A 24,522-nucleotide genomic window follows, 5' to 3' on the forward strand; every position below is an offset into this window, starting at 1 on the left:
AACATTTACTAAGGGTAGTGTATAATTTTATACTAGGTGGGGTAAAAAACAAGAAAAGCATATTATAAATTCCTAGTTTTATGACCAGATTGGGACTGCCTTTGCCACAGCTAAATCCATCTCTTTCTACCCCTCCAAAACATGAAAAGATCCTACTTAGAAGTTAGGGATGGCTTGTGGACGGAGAAGTGAAGAGAAAACGATATTTTCAATGAAGTTTTGAAAATAGGCCACCATTTGTCTATCATGCTGTATATTAATTTCATTAACTACAATTCAAAAATCTTACTTTTGTCCTATTCTATTTTGAATAATCAAATAATAGGCCCAACAAGTGTTCCAAAGTCTTACAATATAAAAACTAAACATTTGACTTAGATATTGCTTTAAAAACATAATTTAACTCTTTATAGTATATATTTGCAGAGGTTAGGAGAAATGGTCTCACTGTATACTTGTAAATGATTTAAATTAATGGTGTAATTGTGATTCTTTCAACAAGAATATATTACACAAGGGCACCTGGGTGGCTCAGTCGGTTAAGTGTCTGACTTCAGCTCAGGTCATGATCTTGGAGTCTATGAGTTTGAGCCCTGTGTCAGGCTCTTTGCTGACAGTTCAGAGCCTGGAGTCTGCTTCAGATTCTGTGTCTCCCTCTCTCTCTGTTTCATGCTTTCTCTCTCTCTCTCAAAAATAAATAAAGATTAAAAAATAAAGAATATATATTAACCAATGAAAATTAAATTCTCAATATTCTTTCTTTGTGAAACATTGTTATCAGTTTTCCCCTTAATATAAAAGAAACAATTTTTAGTCTTATCAAATTTCCTCCTATTCGTTTTGCTCGCCTCTTTCAAGTGTCTTCCTAAAGATATCAGGTGACTGCTTATTTGCAGCTTAGTCAAGCTGTATACACTTGTTTTCTTCAAGTACTACTCCAGGCACTCCAAATCAACACTGGTCAAAAAATAACCATTTTCAAAAGAATATGAAATTTACATTCTGAATCCCAGTTGTTATAAAAGGAAACACCTGTTATTTTCTTGCAATTTTTTGATTATTATTATTTTGATACAGCCATAGAAGTAAGTTTCATTGAGTTTATAAGGAAGGAATATCGAATACCATTGAACTTTACACAGTTATACAATTTTTCCCACTCCATACATATCATTTCCCTCAAATTTTACACAAAATGAAAATACAGAAAAAATAAATATCAAAACAGAGATTCAAGAAGTACATAAATAATCAGATATAGCTCCTGAGTTAAAGCACACAAAAAATGGGTAATCACAACATTTTGCTTTTCATAAAGCTGATCAAATCCCATTGAATTTAATTTTCAGGAACTGTCTGGTTTCAGTTGATAATGAGCAAGCCATAGTTTTGGGCTTCAAAATCATTATTGATTGTCAGAGGGTTGAATTAGTCTGAATGAGTCCACTGATTCAGAGATGTTTGATAAGGCAATACATTTATAAACTCACTAGACTGAAAGCTATTGTATTTTCAGTTATCTTTATCTTCAAAAATATTCACTCCTTATTCAGCTGTTTGTCAATGTAATTATGGATTTCTCTCTCCTCTTTTTCTCTCTCATTTCTTCTCATCTGAGTTAGGTAATGTTGTATATGTTTTATTGAAATAAATTTGTCCCTTCTTCAACATTACATGATATTCACATAGTTTTAGCAAAACTAAGAAATTCCTTCTTCTTTTTTGAAAATGTGGATAATATTGTGGACCACTATTTTCTTTTTTAATTTTATATTTCTCCTTCCCTGCTTAAAAAGTTGGTACAACCAGTGAATCTTTGAATTCCAACATCTAGTAAGGGGGCTATCAATGGGCAGAGGAAATCTTTGAACTTGGTCATTGTGATAGCAATGAATTTGATTTTGATCCAGCATCTGCATCATTTGAGACTGATTTGAATCAACAGAAAAATCATGTTGAGATTGCAGAAACATTAAGAAATTTAATATGTATTACTGAAAACATAATTTTAGGAAAAATTGCATTATGAGCAATATTGTCTCTGGACTCATACATATTTTATTTCATAATATGCAGATGGTAATCTTTTATAAAAGGGTTTTTAGACTTGAGGAGCCACAATTAGGCTATCTTGTCATATAAACTTCTAACTTGGTGACATAATGGCCAAAGAACAAAAACCACGTAATATTATTTGAAACTATAAATCAAGCTAATATTTTCAAATCAATATTGGTATCCAACATAGCTTTATATTAAACATATAATTTCAAAGCAACAGAGTGGTTTTTCCACAGACTGAAAGAGCCTGTTATTCTGGCATTAGCTTGCTCATTTTAAAAATGAGTAAGACCTAATAACTATGCATTCTAAACCATCTCACATCTTACTATGGTACAGATATTTTTCTGTACTTTTTGGAAAGCTAAGACACATTTAAATCAAACTTTAAATGTATGTTTTCTCGCCTTGTTATTTATCTTCACTAACTTTAACAAGAATATACATGGTATGTAAAAACTTCTTCAAAGCCATTTTTATCACTTTTTTTCCTAGAAAGTACTTATTTTTCTGGTATGAATTATTGCTTTTTGTGATTATCCCAAGTGATTTTGTAAATATCATAATTTCATATGCCTGACTGATATCCATGAAACAACAAGAGTACAATCCTCAAAGAAAGAAAAGCATCGGACATACTGAAAGGCTCTGATCAAACTGATTATTTTCAGGAATAAACTAACAAAATACTCTTTTCATGAATTAGTGGTTTGGTAAAAATTTTATAGAGTTTAAATGATTTATGGTTTCATGATGTTTTCTTATGCAACATCCCACCAAATTACAGCTTTCCAAAAGTTGCAGTACTGTGTATGTTTTGGTATAACAGTATTTGCACTTTTTTCCCTTTTTTGAAAGAGAGAGAGAGATAAGAGAGCACATGAGCAGGGGCAGAGAGAAAGGGACAGAGGGAACCCTCTCAATCTCATGAGAGGGGCTCGATCTCACGACCATTAGATCATGACCTGAGCTGAGATCAAGAGTCAGGCATTTAGCTGACTGAGCCACTCCGGCTCCTCAACAGCATTTTCATTTTAAAATCAGAATCCGGGGCACCTGGGTGGCTTAGTCGGTTAAGCGTCCGACTTTCGCTTAAGTCATGATCTCGTGGTTCGTGGGTTCGAGCCCCGCGTGGGGCTCTGTGCTGACTGCCAGCTCAGAGCCTGGAGCCAATTTCAGAGTCTGTGTCTCCCTCTCACTTTGACCCTCCCCTGCTCACGCTGTCTCTCTCTCTCCTAGAAATTTAAAAAAAAAAAAAAAATTAAAAAAAAAAATCAGAATCAGACCAAATGTGGCTTTCTTTTTGAAGATAAAATTTATGCTCTATGTATAATTTTATGACATTGATATCCTAGTGTCCCATTACTGGTTTTTTTTTAATTTTTTAATTAAAAAAATTTTTTTTTTTTTTTTCTGAGAGAGAGAGACAGCATGAGCAGAGGAGGGTCGGGAAGAGAGGGAGACACAGAATCTGAAACAGGCTCCAAGTTCTGAACTCGCTGTCAGCACAGAGCCCGACTCGGGCTCGAACCCATGAACCATGAGATCATGGCTAAGCTAAAGTCAGATGCTTAACCGCCTGAGCTACCCAGGCGCCCCTCCCCCCCCATTACCTTTAATCAAAAGTATGTACAGTCTTACGAAAAGCATGTTATGTATCAAATAATGAAACTCTAAGTTGTAGTAAAAGTGAAAAAAAAATAAAGGGAAAAAGCTTGCCTTTTTGATTAATGGTTTATGGAATAAATTTGTATTTAATTAGAATGACTAACGACACTTTTTTGGCAATGAGCTCAAAAGAAAGAAACTGTAATTGTTAGAACTCTTGATTTTTGTCATTTATTTATATTGTAATCTCAGTACATTGATATGAAATACTTTTGAAGTACATAATCTTTTTTTAAAAGTGGAGCTTATGCAAAAATCACATACTGTTAGATTGGGTGTTGAAATGACTGGTGTGTTATATTTTTTAAAATCTTCTTTTCTGGTCAGCACAAATTTCTTTTAATTTCCATTTCCAGTAGGATTTCATTTTGGGGTTTAACCTGCATAAAGCCAGTATAAAGTTTTACAATTTGGTAGTTCTAGATTCCAAGTCATTTTAGATGAAAATTGAAATGCAAAGTTTACAGAGGAAAATTAAGTTTCTTCTTCTGTAATGTCTAAGTCTTTGTCCCCTTCACTGTGTTCTGTTTGCTGATCCTTTCTGAGTAGACATGTCCTGCTCAAAATACAGATTTAGCTGACAGTGATCTTTCAAGAGGTCACTTTGAATTTGCTCTGACCAGATTTAAACCTCACAGAACAATCTGGTGGATACAGACAATTTTGGAAAAGCTCTAAATCTTCCTCAATAATCTTTTGTTTGTTTTGGTAAGCAGCGGCATAGACCTTCAATGCCTTGCCGAGAAAAAAAAAACAAAACATTTTGATAGTGATAAATTCTGAATATACAGTCTTTAAATCCTTCACTTTCTGCTTTTCAAAATTGTCAATAGTTTCGTCCAGATGATGAGCTGTTCAGGTAGTGTCCACAGCAACTCTCTGCAATTTGATTTCTGCCTGTGAAGTAACATGTGGACCACATGGGTTCTGCTGACATGTTCTTTCTAACTGAGTTAATTGTTTAGCTTCTCGATCCCTTACTGTTAATGTTGCTTTGAAGTCATCTCCTTTCATTCTCACAATCGTTCCGTAAGCTTTCAAAGGTTCAACCATCTCAACTTCAATCTTTCAACCTGTGCTTGTCGATAAGGCTCAAGTTTGGCAAACTCCTCAACAAAGATTTTAGGCCTTATTTTAAAACATGGGGTCTCTGCAGAGGCATCCAATTGATTTCAGTCGCCAGTAGGTCTGCTTTGCCTTACAGTCTGCCACTTTTCCTCACATAGGCAGCCAAGATTTGGCACTCCTCTCCGAAATGATTATACACGTTTCTGAGAGCATCTTGCAGCTGTCTGGTTGGAGCAGCCTGGCTTTCCAAGCCATGCCTCCACACCTTGTCTTGTGCTCCACCGGGACCCTGAGCTGAGGCCTCTGACCTGGGTGTGTACTGAGGGGTAAGTAGCCCTTCCTGGAGCCCTTTTTTTTAATGTTTATTTTCTAATTGTTTCTTATTTTGTTGTAGTAAAAAATACAACATATAAAATATATCATCCGAACCACTCTGAAGTGTAGAGTAACTATATGCACTTTGTGGTGCAACAGATCTCTAAAACATTTTCATCTTGCAAAACAAGCTCTAAACCCAGTGAACAACTCCTCTCTCTCCCTCTCCCTCACCTCTTGAAATCACCTTCTACTTTCTGTTTCTAAGAATTAAAAAAAAATAGGTTTATTTATTTTTGAGAGAGACAGAGTGTGAACAGGGGAGGAGCAGAGAGAGAGAGAGAGACACAGAATCTGAAGCAGGCTTCAGGCTCTGAGCTATCAGCACAGAGCCTTATGTGGGGCTCAGTCAACACAGAGTCCTATGTGGGGCTCGAACTCACAGTGAGATCATGACCTGAGTTGAAATTGGACGTTCAACCGACTGAGCCACTCAGGCGCCCCTCTGTTTCTAAGAATTTGACTACTTTAGATACCTCGTGTAAGTAGAGTTGTGCAGTATTTGTCATTTTGTGAATGCTTATTTTTAAAATATTTATTTATTTATTTTGAGAGAAATAAGAAAGAGAGAGCTTGTGCTGGCAAGAGTAGGAAAGGGGCAGAGAGAAAGGGAGAGAGAGAATTCCAAGCAGGTTCCACACTGTCAGGGCAGAGCCCTATACAGGGCTCCATCTCACAAACCATGAGATCATGACTTGAGCTGAAATCAAGAGTTGGGTGCTTAACTGACTGAGCCACACATGCACCCCGTGACTGTCTTATTTCACTTAGCATAATGTTCTTCAAGTTTCATGTCCTAGCACAGGACAAGATTTCCTCAATAACATTTAGAATGCCATAAATACTTTGATGTATTTGTTAAAAAGTTATTTAAGTAATTCTGAATGATTTTTCTTACATTAAAGCAAAGAAACTTATTTGTGAATGGTACCGAAAGAGAACACCTGTTATATAAAGCTGATAATAATGATCATTTACGTATAACTTTGTTATGCACAATTTTATTTAATAATATTTTTAAAAAATTAATGAGTACAGTGAGTCACTAAAATTATTATAATAGTATCATGACACAGGATGCTATGAATTCACTTTTTCATTTGCGTTCTACCCCCTGTTGTGTGCACAGATAGAGCAGATGCTCTCAACCATTTAGTTGAGTGCAGGTCACATGTATTATAATGACATATTTGATTGTATGAAAAAGAGTAAAATCATTTCTCTCCTAATAGGTGAAATATTTACAGAAAATGGTTGCATTAATGTATGTGCTAAAGGTATATTATGGTCCTTACAAATCAATGAATTAAAAAATATCCCCTGTGCCTAAAGTAATAGAAATAGTTGATAAAAATTTGTGGAGAGCTGGTGTTTGGTCATCAGTAGGGAACAAAAGAGACAAATCTCAAACTAATTCTTGTTTCTAGCCATGGTGGATAGCAATGCTATTTATTTTTTCAAGAATAAGAAACTTATAGGAATGTACACTTTTTAAAAAAAAGATAATAACTTCAGTTTGGGAAATCTTGGGTTTTGGAGATCAATGAGTGTTCCAAGTGGAAATATTTGGCTAAAGTTGTATTTATGCACTTAGATTTTTGGAGGGCTATGGGCTTAGAGATACTGATCTGGAAGCTAACACAATACAAGCAAAAAACCTACATGATAAGAAAGTAGAGTCCAATTGTCTAATAAATGAGCCTAGTTCTTAATCACAGTTAATTTATAATCTAGCCAAGAATAATCAAGAATTGACTATGTATTTCAAAAGAACAAGTGAACCAAACTTTTGCTGAAGTCCTTGTAAAGCCTCTGTGGACACTAGCTTGAAGAAAATTTTATCTCATAGGATAAACAGAAAGTAAAATTTAGCTAAACTCTTCACAACAGTTCCAGTAATGTTTCTAAATACTTTTGTATATAAAATAATTTAGTGTCTTCCTACTACGCACAGAATATTTAAAAGATGAGCCTGAAATATTTTATTACTTGTACATTATTTATCTTCCTGTATGAACACTTCTTTTTTATCTTATATTTATTTTATCTTTTGCCTTCACAAATTGTGAGATACTTGAGGTCAGGGACACAATTGTATTCCTAAGGGCTAAATGTCCTTGAGTTTATTTATAGTGATACTTCTCTCTGAAACCCTAAAAAGTTTGAAATTGTGACTGGCATCCAAGAAATGTTTACTGACTTAGAAACTGACCTCAAGATGAACGTCTACTGATCTGTGTTTGGCAGGTCCACACCACCAACTTAGCACTGCTGTTGCTGGCCTCCCAAGTAATGAACAATCATGCTTTCTCCATCTGAACAGTCTTCCTTGTTGTAAAGTCTCCTCCTGATCTGCAAGAACTACAGAGTTTATTCAATCAGATAGAACAGAGTTTAGTTGATTGCTGTGTGTGTCTGTGTGCTCCGAATTGAGATTCATCTGGGCCCAGAGAAATGACCACATTTGATGTAACTATCTCTTCACAGACTTGGGGATTTCAATTGCTTTGTCCATGTTTATTCTAGTCTTTCCATTTTGAAAACAGTATTCTTAATAGAAAATATAAAGCACACTTAAAAATAATTGTTTATATTCTTTCTATATCATGTTTAGTTGAAATATTATTTGTCCCAACATTGGTCCTACACTTACTAGCTCTTCTTCTTTTTTTTTTCCTCATAACATGCTTCACAAAAGGAACTTTTAAAAAGATGTTAGTATTTCCTGCACTTCTCTGTCATTTTAGGTTCAGATTTTTCTGACTCTGCTGTTAATTTGTCTTCGGTTATACATCACAACTACTGCCTTATATATATCTCCTTAAAACTGGGCTGGTCAGAAAATAATCTTTGCAGCTACATGAATTTCTTTAGGTTCTTCACTATCTTTTGTTCCTGTTTTACTTTTTAGTTTTCTTGTTTGTCTGTTAGTAAGATTGCATTAATCAGAAACAGTAACAGTAACGTCCCTGTACCCTGAGGCTTAATAGTAACCTAAGCCCCTGCCAACATCTGAATCTAAGCCTGGTATTTGGGTATGTTTCACCTAAGTAAAAGTTTAAATGTGTGCTTTTTAAAGCACATATCCTTACTTTCTCATTTTGGATGATATACAGCATACTGCTTGTTAGAAAAGGTTATTTATAAGATTTTTAGACACCTGCAATGCAATCTGCTTGAGGATTATTACAATGGCCTGATTTAAATATCAATTTGTCAGTTTGAAGAATTAGATTTCTACAGTATATCAAAATTGACTTCTGGTTCTTAATAAGATGACAAACTAACGTGGGCTGCTGACTCTCTCTTTCCAGTGTAACCCTAGAGATGCTGTAGGTGGAAAACTGACAGAGTTGAGATACTCATATAAATTTTTGGAAAAAACACCTTAGAAATGGAAGTGTCACAGAGGTAGAAAATGGCAGCCCAGAGCAGCGAAGGGACCATTGTTATCTATAGAAATCTATGAGTAAAGACATTTCATTATGCAAATTTTGGACCCTCACATGAACTAAGTCCCTCTTTTTCCACCCTTTCAGCACTGAGAGGCAGAACAATAGAACTCAAGTTATCTGAGGGATAGATTCAGTGGTAGAATACTAATAATATTTTATGAAGACCTTAGAACCAAAAGGATATCACTGAGCCTGCCCTGACACTACTTCCTGAGCCCATCCTCATGGGACGTACAACCAGAGGGAACATCTGCACTGGAAGTACAGAGAGCTCCCTGCAAGGCAGAATCCCCTAATGGGGATTAATTCCCTAATGGGAAATAAACAGGTGTGAAGCATTGGATCGGAGCTTATGAGAGAAACTTTCAGAACTGATATGTATTACTGCCCCACCTTCCCAAGCCAGCAGGATGTTACCTGTGATCAAATTAATATGAGGCAAAAACAAGAGTCAAGAGAAGAAGAAATCATTAGGGAAAAGTGGGATTTCAAATACCGGTAAAAGGAAGATCTATTCAATAAAATACAATGACTTGGATATGTATTAAAAAGAGCAATAGGGGTGCCTGGATGGCTCAGTCAGTTAAGAGTCTGACTTTGGCTCAGGTCATGATCTCATAGATAGTGGGTTTGAGCCCTGCATTAGGCTCTATGCTGACGGGTCAGAGCCTGGACCCTGCTTTGGATTCTTTGTCTCCCTCTCTCTCCACCCACCCCCTGCTCTTTCTCTCTGTCTCTCTCTCAAAAATAAATAAACCTTTTTTAAAAAGTTTAAAAAAAGAGCAATATAATTCAAGTATAGTTCGAAGTTTTAGCATGTTTCCCAAAAAATAATAGATTTGAATTTTTTAAAATGTTTTATTTATTTCTGAGAGAGAGAAAGGGAGAGAGAGAGAGAGCATGAGCAAGGGAGGGTCAGAGAGAGAGGGGAGATACAGAATCTGAAGCAGGAACCAGGCTCTGAGCTAGCTGTCAGCACAGAGCCCAATGCGGGGCTCAAATCCATGAACCGTGAGATCATGACCTGAGCTAAAGTCAGATGCTTAACTGACTGAGCCACCCAGGCGCCCCTCCCAAAAAATAATAGACTTAGCAGACAAAAGATAAGCAAAGCTATTGAAGATTTTAATAATTAATAATTAGAATTAATAGCTAGATATTTATGCCAACAGTGTGAGTAGATTTATTCTTTTTTTATGAGTAGATTTATTCTTATTGTGTATTTTTAAACTTGATAAAATTAAGTAAATATCAGGCCATAATGGTAACCCCAAAGAGCCTTACTTCTAAGGTCCAAAAGAAACAATATCTTATTTCATAACCAAATATAAAATACTAGATGTGAAAATAAAGGACAAACTAAAAACTAACAATTATAAAACTATGTGTTTATAAAAATAAAATAAAATACAATTAAATAATTCTTGAGTTAAAGAGTAAAATCAAGAAGTAATTGTTCAAACCTAAAAACTGTAGTTCAAATCAAGCCTGTAAACCAATATTGATTGGCCTTATTTGACCCCTGAGGAGAATTTAATATCACTGACAATTTCCTTTTTCTTTAAACACAACTGTTTCTTTGGTTTCTGTTACAATAGCTTTGTCTATCCTTATGGCCTGTTTCCTCAGGTTCCTTGCAAACTAAACCTTCTTAGTCCTCCCATGAAATGTACTAATTGCTCAAGATCATACCAAGACCTTATTCTTTATTTTTTCTTTTCTGTATTCTTAGACATACTTATCCATATACTTACCTCTAATGGTCAAATACTTACAAAATATGTCCAAGATACCTTTATTCTCTACCTTTCTTTTGAGTGCCAAACCCCTATGTACCAATTGCCTATTTGGCATCTCTCCTCGGTTACCTAAAGGCAGATGCAACTTAAAGAAGATTCCAAAGAATATCCTTGCGACCTTTATCCCTTAACCAGATTCCCTTCTGATGATGCTGTAACAATGAACAATATATCAATGTTATATAAATAAAACATTAACATATTGATATGATACTAGTATCTTGTATAGTATATGTTCTATATACTTGATGATATTCTTAACAATTTATTTATGTACTTTCATGTAGTCTTTTCACCACTCCATAACCTGGGTTATTAATTGTAATCAGAACTTAAAGACTTAAAGTTATTTATAGAGAAATATATTGTAACTTGGTCAAGGTCACATAATTAGGAAGTTTCTGAGATGAGCTATGAATTTAAGTAATCTGTTGCCAGAGCCCTCGCCACAATCTCTCAACAAACATAACTGAATCCTGCCAAGTCCAACTGAGCGATTTCTGAGTCCTGACTATTCTACAATATTCACTAAATATCTGTATTACTGACACTACTTAGATTGTTGTAACAAATACCCCCCCTAATGTGTAACAGCTGAAACCAACTCACAAAAATATTTCGTTCAGAAAATATTACAAGATGGGACATACCTGGTTGCAAATGACTTCCGCTCAATCAGTGGTTCTGAGATGCAATCTTCTTCTGTCATATGGCCTTTGACTTTCCCTGTGACTTTAATGCATCTGCATCATGCTGGTAAAAGGGTGAGAGCATAGTGGGTACATGTTGGATTTTTTTTAATGAGCTACTCTCAAAAGTGGCTCATGTCTTTTCTCAAAGCTGTTATTTACAACACAATCAATAGATAACATTTAATAGGTAACCGAGGAAAGAGTTGAGAAATCTACTCTCGCTGTATACCATCCTTGCTCTTGTTTACAGCTCCGTCACTTTTCACATAGTTTACTTACATAGTCACCCAAGTAATCCCTTTGTATTTTTCTTGCTCTTTTCCAGTTTGTTCTCTACTTAAAACCTAACCTGATCACATCATTTTCTTGCTAAAACCTCTTCAATCATTTCCATTGCTGTGAGAAATCTTAAAGTCTAGCAAGCCTTGGCCTCCACTTACAATTTCAAGCCCATCACACTCTATACTCTCCTTTCTCTGAGCTCCAGAGCTGCAGACTATCTTTGAGTTTGTAAACATGACTTGCTTCCTCTAGCCATAGGTCATCTTTGTACATGGTGAATCATCTCTACTATGCTGTCCACCTTCCTGGCCAGTTCTGATTCATTCTTCAGAACAAATAAACACCTCACTTCCTTGGGGAAGCTTCTATAACATTCTTTTTTTGAAGCACATCCAAAATTTTGAAGTTGGTTTCTCTCATATTGTTGCTGCATATTTAATGTTCTTTTCCTACATTATAACACTGCTTTAATTCCAGTAGTGCATATCAGCATGCATATTAGACTATTTGAGGATGGACATATAAATATCTGTTCACAAATTTTCCTATCATTCTAGTGCCAGGAAGTATGGTTTTTCTATGGGGCTAAATGGAGGCTACAGAAGTGGACTTTATGAAAAAAAAAAGTATATCAGAATAAGGGGAACTATTCCAAAAGGTGGATGGACCTACAGAATTTCAGCAGAAGTTTTGTGGCAAGATTCTAAATTGTATGGGTGTATGAAAATTATGTGTATGGGGACATCAAGACAATACAGATTGTTGACATAGTTTGCTCTAATATCTGGCTCTTCTAACTTCAAATCTTTGTTAAGTTGATCACACTGTCTCAAAAAATTAGCGTGTGCTTTTTAAAGTACATTATAATGGCATCTGGGTGGCTCAGTCAAGCATCCAACTCTTGCTTTCAGTTTAGGTCATGCTCTTATGGTTCATTAGATTTAGTTCCATGTCAGTCTCTGTGGTGACAGCACGGAGCCCACTTGGGGTTCTCTCTCCCTCTCTTTCTGCTCCTCCCAAATTTGTGCTCTCTCTCTAAAAATAAATAAGTTAACTTTATTTTTAAATGTTTTTTTATTTATTTCTGAGAGAGAGGCAGCATGAGCAGGAGAGGGTCAGAGAGAGAGGGAGACACAGAATCCAAAACTGACTCCAGGCTCTGAGCTAGCTGTCAGCACAGAGCCTGACACAATGCTTGAACCCACGAACCGTGAGATCATGACCTGAGACGAAGTCGGACACTTAACTGACTGAGCCACCCAGGTGCCCCTAAATAAGTTAACTTTAAATACATTCTAGTTCATGTTTATCCTGAATCATCTTTGTTCTTCACCAAGAAATTTTGAGGGATAGAAAGAAGTTGGGGAGAAAAGTGATCCCCCCCTTCATATCAAAAATCAAGAACTCATTAAACTATATCAATTATTTATTTTGTGCCTCTTTTTGTACAAAAGATCACAGTTTTACAAGATACAAGGAATATAAAGGTGAGAAAAAGATAAGGCCCATGCCCTTCAGCTGAATTACTTAGCAAGCAGGATTAGAAGAAAGAATCTTCAATAGTGGGGATTTTTCTTACTGTAAAGGTGGCAATGACAGTAGGAGAGAACCCCAAGCAGCTGTTGGAGGATAAGGTGAAATGGGGAAGCCACAGGCATTTGGGCAGAAGGTACTCTTAGCACAACACAAAACAATTTCACATAGTCACGGATGTTTGGAAAGTGAAAGCTGCAGACAGACCACCCTGTGTGTGATCATCTGAGATGCATTGGCTCAATTTCAGCAAAACTGTCATGTAGCCTCAGGGACAGATCCATAAAAGAGAAAGCTGAAATTGGGTGGTAGCTTATAGCTTCTCAAATCCTGTTTGGGGAGAAAGGGAAAAAGGCTTGGAAAAAGGCCATACATCAGCATGTATGAAAGGTCATCCAATATGTTTTCATCAAATTCCTAATAAAAATGATAGTGTCAACACCTGCTAAGAAAGGCAAAGGCTAAATCAGTTCTCTACAAAAACAGTGTCGAACATTGGCCTTTTCAGCTTTCTCAGTTTGTCAAGCAGGTTGTGCTACTGACCACAGCCTGGTTTGTGAATATTGAGGATTGAATTCACCACATTGGTTTAGAATCGTCATAAATCACCTCTTCAGTCTTCTTAAAACAAATTTTTCCCTTTCTTCCCTCACAAACCTAAGAGAAACAACCAAACACTTGTATTTCTATATGATGTGTATGTTTAAACACTCTCCCTTTTTCAGGTCATTTTCACTATATTGTCTTGTGCAGTGTTCTGAATCCATAGTGCAATTTCTTATTTCAATATTTGACATTGAGACAGAGAATAGCTAAAACCTGAAATTATGCATTTCATGAAATATGTATACCTATGTATATATACACACATAGATATAATTATTACTTGTCATATAAATAAAGGAAATTGACTTTCAAAATGTAAGGTATGAACCCCATGAAATTTAAAATATCTTCTTTTGAAATCTTCTGTTTCCAGATGATAGATATTCTATTAAATCTTATTTAGAGACAAGAAATAGAACATAAACAGAAGGAAGAACAGAGGAAGGAAGGAGGGAAGGAAGAAAGAAAGAAAGGAAGAGAAGGGAGGAAAAGTGACATATGCTGTTAAATACATCACTAAAATATAGAAATACGGTACAATTCACTGAGATATAGTCCAAACTCCTGACTGCACTGGGGACTGCAAAGCAATTCCATCTCAAGGCAGACGTGACCTGGTCCTTTTTGCAGTGCTGAATAACATCCTATAAAAGACCTCTTTTGATCATATCCTCTCTTCTCTTTCTCTTCAGGCTAGGTTTCTCCAATTCTCTGTGTGCATAGCTATGTATAGGAATGTCATAATTCAAGCATTAAGAGAGAACCACAAATATTTCACAAACCCAGATACAATTTTAGATGACAAAGCTTCTCTTTGGGCCCATTTGGATCAGAGCCTAACCCTCTTACCTTCAGGTATGGCTAATGATAAAAGGTAATGGTTGTCGGGGGTCACATCTCAGGGTGGGAAAAGTTGCCAGTAAAATTCAAGTGGGTTATGCTCCAAATAAACCATTTAAACTGCCATTTAAAAATAAATAAATAGAGGTAAATTGCAATTTAAATGATTCTATTCTCATATATAAAGTTAGTGAGAGCTCACAAGTCTATACGAATGGTGTACAATAGTGAGAAGTATTCTTTGAGTGCATTCTTCCAAACTAAATAACCTAACCTCAATTAGCCAATGACATTTTTGAATCCTTTATTGAATAATTCACATGTGATTAAACTACACATAGTTAAAAGTGAACAAAATCATAAGTTTTGGCATAGATTCACCCATGAAAACACATTAAAATCAAGATAATGAATATATGTGTACACTTTCAACTCTTTCTTCATGCCTCTTCACAATTTTTCTAAATTGCTCTATACCAAGCACTCCCCATCGCTAGGCAGCCATTGACATACTTTCTATTGTTAACAAAATTCTATTTGTAGAAAGGTATGTAAATGTAGAATAATAAGAATCTACTATTTTGGACACATAGACCAATGGAATAGAATTGAGAACTCAGAGCTGGACCCAAAGGTATACAGCCAACTAATTTTTGACAAAGCAGAAAAGAATATCCAATGGAAAAAAGACAGCCTGTTTAACAGATGGTGTTGGGAGAACTGGACAGCAACATGCAGAAGAATGAAACTAGATCAATCTCTCACATCATACACAAAAATAAACCCGAAATGAATAAAGGACCTGAACGTAAGACAGGAAACCATCAACATCCTAGAGGAGAAAGCAGGAAACAACCTCCTTGACCTCCACCGCAGCAACTTCCTATTTGAAACATCCCCAAAAGCAAAGGAATTAAGAACAAAAATAAATTATTGAGACCTCATCAAGATTAAAAGCTCTGCACGGCAAAGGAAACAATCCACAAAACTAATAGGCAACCAACTGAATGGGAAAAGATAGTTGCAAATGACATATCAGATAAAGGGTTATATCCAAAATCTATAAGGAACTCACTAAACTCCACACCTGAAAAACAAACCACCCAGTAAAGAAATGGGCAGAAGATATGAACAGACACTTCTCCAAAGAGGACATCCAGATGGCCAACAGACACATGAAACGATGCTCAGCATCCCTCCTCATCAGGGAAATACAAATCAAAACCACACTGAGATACCACCTCACGCCAGTCAGAGTGGCTAAAATGAGCAAATCAGAGAACTCTAGATGCTGGCGAGGATGTGGAGAAACGGGCACCCTCCTACACTGTTGGTGGGAATGTAAACTGGTGCAGCCCCTCTGGAAAACAGTGTGGAGGTTCCTCAAAAACTTAACAATAGAACTCCCCTATGACCCAGCAATAGCACTGCTAGGAATTTACCCAAGGGATATAGGAATGCTGATGCATAGGAGCACATGGACCCCAATGTTCATAGCAGCACTCTCAACAATAGCCAAAACATGGAAAGAGCCTAAGTGTCCATCAACAGACAAATGGATCAAGAAGATGTGGTTTATCTATACGATGGAATACTACATAGCAATGAGAAAGAATGAAATTTGGCCATGTGTAGCAACATGGATGGACCTTGAGGGTGTTATGCTGAGCGAAGTAAGTCAGGAAGAGAAGGACAAATATCATATGTGTGCACGTATAGGAGGATTAGGAGGAGCTTAACAGAGGACCATGAGGGAAATGGTGGGGGAAAGGGAGAGAGGCAAACCATGAGAGACTCTTGAATGCTGAGAACAAACTGAGGACTGATGGGTGTGGGGGGTGAGGGGGAAGAAGGGCATGGAGGAGGGCACTTGTGGGGATGAGCACTGGGTGTTATATGGAAACCAACTTGGCAATAAACTATTTGTAAAAAAAAAAAAAAGAATCTACTGTTTTGTCTCTCCTTTCGCTCAGCATACTTTTTCCTGTGATATATTCATATTGGTACATATATTCAATATTTCTTTTTTTAATGTGTATTTATTATTTTTTGAGAGAAAAAGAATGTGTGCAAGTGGGGGAGAGGCAGAGAGAGAGAAGGAGAGAGTCTTACACAGGCTGCATGTACAGCAAGGAGCCTGATGGGTGCTCAATCTCATTTCCATGACCTCATGACCGGAGTTGAAATCAAGAGTCATATGCTCAATTTAGTGAGCCACCTAGGCATCTCCATATATTCAATATTTCATTTCTTTATTTGCTGAGTAGCATTCTTTAGTAGCATTCCAATTTTTTTTTTTATCCATTCATCTATTCATGGACATTTGGGCTATCTCCAGTTTTTGCATTATACACACAAACCTGTATGAAAATTTTTGTACTTCTTTTTTTGTTCTTTTTTATAATGTTTATTTATTTTTGAGAGAGAAAGAGAGAGAGCAGGGGAAGGGCAGAGAGAAAAGGAGACACAGAATATGAAGCAGGATCCAGGCTCTGAGCTGTCAGCACAGAGCCCAACGTTGGGCTTGAAACCATGAACCGAGAGATCATGACCTGAGCTGAAGTTGGATGCTTAACTGACTGAGCCACCCAGGTGCCCCACATGGGCATATGTTCTTATTTATCTTGAGTAAATACCTGGGCATGGAATGCCAGGTTATATTTTCCAAAACAGTCTTATCAGTTTGCATTCTCAACAGTAGTGCATGAAAATGCTAGTATTCCTTCGTTTTGCCTACACCTGATATGATCAATCATTTTAAGTTTAGTCATCCAAATATTTGTGTAGTGCAATCTATTTATGTTGATTAATGATGTGACACCTTCATGGAAGATTATTTGTGATAAGTATATTTTCCTTAGTAATTCAAATGTTTGTTCACTTAAAAATGTTGGTTGTTTGCTTTCTGTTCATTGAGTTAAAATAATTCTTTATATATTCTACCATACAATCTTTTTGTTACAAGTATATTTTGTAAAAGGGACATAGTCTGTCTCTTACCTTCTCATTTTTTGAAGAAACCTAATTTATGCATGCTTTTCTTTTATTATTCACATGTTTTAAATCACATTTTAAAATTATTTACCAAAGCTAACATCATCACTACTTTCTCCTAATTTTTGCCTGTTTAATTTTTTTGTCTTACATTTATATATAACACATTTATATTTGTTTTTTCCTGAATTAAGTTTCACTTATTCTAGCCCAAACTCAAAAGGACATTTTTCTTTTTTGCCAAATCGTAGCACATTATTGGCAAAAATATCTGTACATTTACCATGATACACTTGGAAGTGAGACAAATAAGATATAAATACAGATACGGATGTAAAATGAAAAACTCAAGTTAAATTTTGAATGTAGTGTAAGTAAATACCAAGTTTTTTTTTTAATATTGCATAAGACTATCCAATTGTTCCAGTACCATTTGTAGATTAATTTATCATTTTCAAATTGTATTGCCTTGGCATGTTTATAAAAATCAATTGGTCATATATATGTGGGACTATTGTGTTCTACTGATTTATGCATCTATTTTCAGTACAATATCACATCGACTTTATAACTGTCTCTATATAAGAAGTGTTGAGGACAGGTGCTTTAAGTTCTAAAACTTTATTAATCTTTTCAACATTGCCTTGACCATTTTAAGTACACGGCATTTCCATATACATTTTAGCTTTTTAATATTTACAAACGAGCCTGTTTGTATTTTAACTGGATTGACTTGAGTCTATGGGACAATTTTGAAAGAATTAATATTTTACTTATATTGAATCTTCCAACACATTACCAATTAACATAGTATATCACTTCATTTATTTAGGTCTTCTTTCATTTCTGTCAGTAATTTTTGTTTTGTAGTAGTCAATGTAAAACCTATGCCTTTTGTCAGATATATACTATATATTTGTTAAATATAATTCTAAGAATTTCACTGTTTTATACTATTGTAAATAATAACTTTTATTTTAGTTTCCAGCCTTTCCTTCTCTGAGACACTCCAATTTTCTTTTAATAAGAATGTAGACACTCCAAATTGCTTTTGATAAGAGCATGATTTATCTTTTTCCATATTTTAAATTATAACCTATCTATATCTTTACATTTAAAAGTTTGGGGGTTTTGTGTGTTTGTTCGTTTGTTTTTATAAGCAACACATAATCAACATTGGCATTTTTATTTAATCTGATAGTCTCTGCCTTTTAGTTGGGGTTGAGGCTAGTTATATTTAAGGTAATTATTCATATACTTAGATTTAAATTTAATGTCTTGTTATTTATTGTTTATTTGACTGGTCTTTTTCCTTCTCCTCTTTACCAATTTCCTTTACATTAGTTGACTATTGTTTTCATGATGTTATTTTCACTCATTTGTTCTCTAGTTAGCAGAAATTGTTTTGCCCTTTTAGTGATTACTAAAATTTTATAGTATATATCTTGAAATTAATTCATTCAAACTTCAATGTATATTATACTACTTCACAAACAATATTAAAAACTTAGAATATTTCCATCTCCTCTTGGCTTTTCTGACATTTGTTCTCCAATTCTTTATCTCTGTGTTTTTATTAGTCCCACAAAAATGATGTGTATGAATGTATGTATATATGTATGTACGTATTTTGCTGTAAGAAATCACTTATTCTCTTAAAAGTTTAAAGACATAGTATTTTGCATTTATCCACACAAGTTAGTTATTTCATGTGGAAAGGGAAATCTATTCCCTGTTACTTCCTCTCTTTCAGAGATATGTCCAAGATTACCCTTTAGAATGCTTTCTTTTTCATAGTTTCATAGTCTATCCGAAGATAAATTTTATTATTCAGATAAATAATAAGCAAAAATATTAAAAAGTCCAGATTTAATCTTTCTTGAATCACTAACCCAGATGATATAGCATTTACAGATTCTGCAATAGTAAACATTAAAACTTAAGAATCATTCTACTATAATTATGAATCTGAAATATTTTCTACTTCATATTTTCAATTGAAAAATTTCAATTTTCAGTTTAAAATTTTTCTTTTGGAAAAATAACAAATCTCTGATATTGAATTGCCACAAATTGATAGATGTTTATATAATACAGCAAACAAGATTTTGTGGGGATACATGTATGTTTAATGGAGTCAGAAAGCACATAAAATAAATAAAGCTTGCTTTTCTGAGATCAGGGTGTCTATGAAGCATTTAAACAAATAATTTAGTAGAATGTTTATGTGGTTGTCTAGAGTTGATTGGAGGAGGTTATACATTTTTGGGAGTATTAATAAATAGCTAGCCAAGTTCTTGAGTATGATGAAACTGTCAAAGAGAGTTAAAAAGAGAATAAAGGTTAAATTTTATGATGTGATCCTGGAAAACTCAAGTACATAGTCACAAATTAAAACATGAAGCATGCAAGAAGGCAAAATTAGATGGTGTATCCACAGCTTTATTGAATTGTGGAATTAAATAAAAAGAACACTCTCTCTCTTTTAACAATGTTTATTTATTTGTTTGTTTGTTTATTTGAGAGACACTGAGCATGACCAAGGGAGGGGCAAAGAGAGGGGGAGAGGAAGAATCCCAAACAGGCTCTACGCTGTCAGCATGGAGCTCAAGGCAATGCTCAAACCCATAAATCGTGAGATCATGACCTGAGCCGAAATGAAGAGTCAGAGGCTTAACATATTGAGCCACCCAGGGGCCCCACTTCCCTTACTAAGAAGACAGCCTGTATTTTTTAACTCTATAACTCAAAATAGTTTATTTTTCATTTCTAGATTTTATTTTATTATTTTATTTTTTTTTAATGTTTATTTATTTTGAGAGAGAAAGAGAGAGAGAGACAGAGAGACAGAGCATGAGCAGGGGAGGGGCAGACAGAGAGGGAAACACAGATTCTGAAGCAGGCACCAGAGCCTGATGCGGGGTCTGAATACGAGTGAGATCATGACCTGGCTCAAAGTCTGATGCTCAACCGACTGAGCCACCCAGGTATCCCTTCATTTCTAGATGTTCATATGCAAGCAAGTTCACTTTTTCAAAGATATTATATTCATCTATCCCTCTATTTTGAGAAAAAGAAAGTTCTATTATTAAAATAGGCCTAAGAATGGAGAGGATGTAATTGGAGACTTTTATCTGAGCCTGAAGTACACAGTTTAATTTTTTTTTTTTACTAAATCCCTACTTATAATCAGTTACTGTTTTAGGAACTGAGATTCATAAGTGAAAAAAGAAAGACATCTCTGAACTGATGGGAACCGAATAGATTATATAATTTTCAGGGTTTAGTGCCAAATGAAATTATATAGTCTTTTGTTTAAAAAAAAAAAAAGATTTTCAAGGTGGTAAAAACATAGAATTAAACTAAACATAAAGGATAAGTTTCTGTAATTTCACTGATCCATAAACCCAGTCCAGTGTTAAATAATGTGGGAAGAAATATATGATGTATAGAGTTCTAAGGCATTCCCAATTGTCCCTTAAAATCTCCCCTTACACTCTAGATTAAAAAGAAAAATTAAAGAAAGAAAAGATATTTTCCCTTAACATCCCTTGAAAATATACTCTGTTGGAACATTAATTTGAATATTTCAATAAAATTTGCACAACACTAATGAACAATAAATATTTCTATATTTAAAGTAAATTGTGAAAGGTCCCATATAGGGTACATTGTCAATAAAAATGCACTTTAAGGGCACTTGGGTGGCTCAATCAGTTAAACACCCAACTTCAGCTCAGGTCATGATCTCACAGTTTGTGAATTTGAACCCCACTTTGGGCTCTGTGCTGACAGCTCATAGCCTGGAGCCTACTTTGGATTCTGTGTCTCCCTCTTGCTCTTGATGCTCCCCCACCTGTGCGTGCTCTCTTTCTTTGTGTCTCAAAAATAAATAAGTTAACTTTAAAATAAAATAAAATAAAATAAAATAAAATAAAATTCTTCAACTGCTTACTACCAGTTTTCTTATTATACTTGGTTTTCCAACATTTAGCTTTTTATTAGCTACTAGATTTAATATATGCGGATACACATTTTTAGAAGATATTATTTGATGACATACAATAAAATTTCAATTTCAACAGCTAACTTACCTGCATGTCCTAGCCTCAAACATAGTTAATAAATACCAACTTTCCACTTTACGGTCTGCATTTTGTGAATTGGTTATCTAATGACTAGGTCAATGATCAATCTGAATACGCAGTGCCATTTCATAAAATTTGTGCAAACATTCTAACTACAGATTCCAGAACATATAATATTGTCCTTTTAATGTTTCTGTGTAATAATTGTATAATGGGTTGTAATTTATTATAGTGACTTTTATTTCCTCTGATATCCTGAAGGATGCATCGTCATTTAAACCTTGGGGTGCCTGGGTGGCTCAGTCGGTTAAGCACCCAACTTCAGCTCAAGTCATGATCGCATAGTTCGTGGGTTTGAGCCCCATGTTGGGTTCTGTGCTGACAGCCCGCTCAGAGCCTGGAGCCTGCTTTGGATTCTGTATCTCCCTCTCTCTCTGACCCTCCCCTGCTCATGCTGCCTCTCTCTCCCTCTCTCTTTCTCTCAGAAATAAATAAAACATTAAAAAAAAATTTTTAAATCCTGATTCAAATTATTTGTTATATGTGAAAGTTATAACTTGATATTCATGTTACCACTTATTCTTACAAGGTTACCATCAAATTGTGATTTCAATATTGATATTAATTTTTCTGCAACTAGGACATCAGAATATGTATATATTTTAGATTATCTTTCCCATCCACATAGGAAGATATACACTCAATTTACTCTTATACAAACCATTTGTTGTTGATTTTTATAATATCTTCTTATAAAAGATTCCAGAAGATTCCAGTTATATGCCATGGAGATGTGCCATTTGAAAATTCTGAATGACATTTAATTACATTTTTAATTCAATTTTCCTCCTTTAAAATAGTTACTCAACTTCACTGATGTTATTTCAATTCATATTTAACTTCAATTTAATATAGATTATTCTATTTGTTGCTGTCTGTGCGACAGACAGTAAATTATATTTACTAGACACAGAACTCTGAAGATAATTTTTTTAATAAGGGCCTATATATAAAGCATACCAAATATTGATTTTTAAAATATTCTACAGCTATGTTATTTTATAATAAATTGGCTAAATTTTCTAAGTTAAATTCCTACTCCTAAAAATACAGTGTTCAATGAAAAATCATATGAATATAACCTTTTTCACAAATAAGTATTTAATCAGAGTATCTTGTATGCCCAGAGTTTTTCATTTCATCTCAAAACTTTATTTTAGCAGACAGAAAAATGAAAATTTGGAGGAATTATTTAGGTGATGTCAGCAAATTGCAAGTAGACATTACAGTTAGCTCCTTTTCTGGTTGATAAATTTACAAATAACAAAAATTGACAAAACTTCCATATTTCTACTGTATATAATTTGTAATATTTTTAAGTTGCTGGAGGAATTCAAACCTCTGATTCTCAAATCTATGTGTGTTTTGTCATATACCACTCTAAGGATTAACATCTCTATATTTTAGTGACTGCTTTAACTTTCAGACTCCAGCTTTTTTATATATATGTGTTCAGTGTCTGCATAGGGTTCTAACCTCTCTCAATTTCTCAGAGACAAGAAAAACCTACAGAAATTTTGATTCAGAACTGGAAATATCAAGATCTAGTTGCTTGCAACTTCACTAAGTATAGATATTACAGCAAATATTCTCTGCCAGAGTTAGTCCAAAGCAATGGAGAAGCTTGAAGCATACTAGAACTCAAAGACTTCTGAAGACATTCTAATGACATCCCATTTTCTGAATCTAGTGTTCTTCAGGTCATGCTGAATTTCTGTACTTGTGGAAACAATTTATTCATTCAATTGCTGGCACATCCTTTAATTCTTAATGTGTGTGTGTGTGTGTGTGTGTAACTACTGTACCACCTTGGGTCTGAGCAGGAAAAAGCACACTTGAAAGAGAAAATCGAAAAAAATTCAAAAAGAATATATACAAAGGTATGTGCAGGGTATAGAAAAATAGCAAGAGATAGTATAGTATGTGGGGAACTAGCAAGATTTGGCATTTTTATCTACATCCAGATTTTTTAAAAAAGGCAAAAGCAGAGAGTGATTATATGAGCCTGAAGAGAGTATGTGTGAGCTCTGTGCTTCCCACTGGAACTTAGTCCTTTGGTGGTGGGGAAAACCAACTCAGAAAATCCAGGACCAGAAAGCTGCGGGAGTAAATAAATATTCAGTTCTCATTGTCTTGAAGTCTTTTTGTCAGTGCTTTCAGGCAGGAGCCAAACTCCACTAGAGACCTAAAGAAATAATGTAATTATTAAGATAAAATAGAGGGACTAGGCTTTAAAGAAGATTTGAGCACCCCAAGTTGAAAACAAAGCTATCCAGAATTTGAAATGGATTTTATTCAGCCACTAAGAGTGTATTACGCCTCTAAAAAAACACCAAAAAAACCAAAAACATGGAGTATGTCCTACTGCAGAGTCTAAAACAAGCATAATTACTATTATGTACTTTGTGAGAATGTGAAAGAAAAAAAATACAGAATTTCATATTCAGCTTCAATTTTGTTTTTTGGTATATATACATACATATATATGTAAACACACACACGAATCATATATTCAGTATTGTATCACAGATTAACATACATACATGTAATACATCACTCATAACATTTCACTATAAAAAGAGGAAAACATTTTATGAAATATTATTTCATTATTATAAAAATCCTTTCAAAATTGGAATGGGTTTTCAATTTTCTCAAAGAGTTGAAAGTTTTGGCCTATTTTTTAGAGCATATATCGTTGGGAAGTCTATTGTCCCATTTCTCATTTCTCTTTTCTCTACAGGCTCTGGCTTACATGAGTTATACTGAATGTCTAACATAGAGTTAGAATGTTTAAAGTTTGGATTCGTTTCATTCATATAGTGTGATTCAGCTAATATATGAGGGATGTTGTTACTTAAATGTTTTTATAATTTCGTAAGCTACCTTTTTTGATAAGATCATAACCTCAAAGTTGCATAACTTTTATGAACTATAATGATATTTATCAATAAATAGAAACTGACCTCTAAATATTTTTTAAGTTTATTTATTTATTTTG

General features: G+C 34.7%; 1 long non-coding RNA gene and 1 pseudogene across 1 annotated transcript in view; both read right to left on the reverse strand.

Annotated features, from left to right (window-relative positions):
• The window catches only part of LOC144236533 (uncharacterized), a 303,659-nt gene that overhangs the window by 143,125 nt on the left and 136,012 nt on the right, over positions 1-24,522 (reverse strand). The gene's annotated exons all lie outside the window — the stretch shown is intronic.
• LOC144236527 (CBY1-interacting BAR domain-containing protein 1 pseudogene) lies at positions 4,204-5,681 on the reverse strand (annotated as a pseudogene).

Source organism: Crocuta crocuta, unplaced genomic scaffold, assembly GCF_008692635.1.
Source record: "Crocuta crocuta isolate KB4526 unplaced genomic scaffold, BGI_CrCroc_1.0 scaffold435, whole genome shotgun sequence".
NCBI lineage: Eukaryota > Metazoa > Chordata > Mammalia > Carnivora > Hyaenidae > Crocuta > Crocuta crocuta.